Here is a 964-nt window from a genome sequence, read left to right on the forward strand (position 1 = left end):
TGCACCCCCTTCCCCCATATTCTTTTTGAAAAGAAAACTAACCAGAAGCCCAGGAGCACATTCAACCCTAAAATAAACTTTATTTCAGCATTTTTTTTCCGTTGAAAGGAGGTGACCAGAATTGAACTCCAAAAGCCACGGCACAGTCGATTCATCCCAGGGCATTCTGCTAGCGGCTGTTTTGTTTTCAGCCCCTTCCTATCAATCCTTTAGGCAGGACTTGCCTTTTTCACCGCCGCTCCATGCCGAGTCGACACTTTCACCCAAACCCCAAGATCTTTGTCAATCACCGCCTGTTCACATTTACATCTACAAATATCCTGATGGATGCATATATGGGAAATCGGTATATTTTGCTACAAGCGCATCATTTTGCTCACATTGAACCTCATTTGCCCTTTGGCCGCCCACTTTGGGGACATCCTTTCCGAGGTTTAGTCCTTTTGGGGTTTTCTCCATCCCCCCGGAATGATGTTGAGCGTTTAATTGGCAGGAATCCCCTTTGAAGGGGAAGGGCGGAGGAATCCCCACCCCCCTATCTGGCACAGCCTCCTCCCGTTCATCACGGTTCTCCTCCTGCGATAAGGCATCCTTTCCTTCTCCTGTTTAACTCTCTGTGTGCGCCTCGGGAAAAGGCGATTTACAATCTCTGCGTGCTTGATCATCAATCAACGTGCTACTCCGGAATCGAGGCAGACGTCTCCGCGGCGCCCTTTCTGCTCCTATCCCCCCTCCCAAAGGCGACACACGACACGTTTTCCCGCATTGACACAAAAGCAAGGGGCGGGGGGGCGGGAGAGAAGGTCCCGGGGGGGCTTTAGCCGTTTAAGGAACCGGATTCAAAATAGGAGAAAAGAAAAAGAAAGAAGTTGTAAAAAAATCGTTGTCTTAACGATTACGAGAGGGCATTCTGCGGGGGTTGGCCGTCCTTCGATTGGGCATGAAATGAAATCTAATTCCGGGA

This window comes from Gekko japonicus, unplaced genomic scaffold, assembly GCF_001447785.1.
Source record: "Gekko japonicus isolate JY-2015 unplaced genomic scaffold, Gekko_japonicus_V1.1 scaffold63, whole genome shotgun sequence".
NCBI classification, from domain to species: domain Eukaryota; kingdom Metazoa; phylum Chordata; class Lepidosauria; order Squamata; family Gekkonidae; genus Gekko; species Gekko japonicus.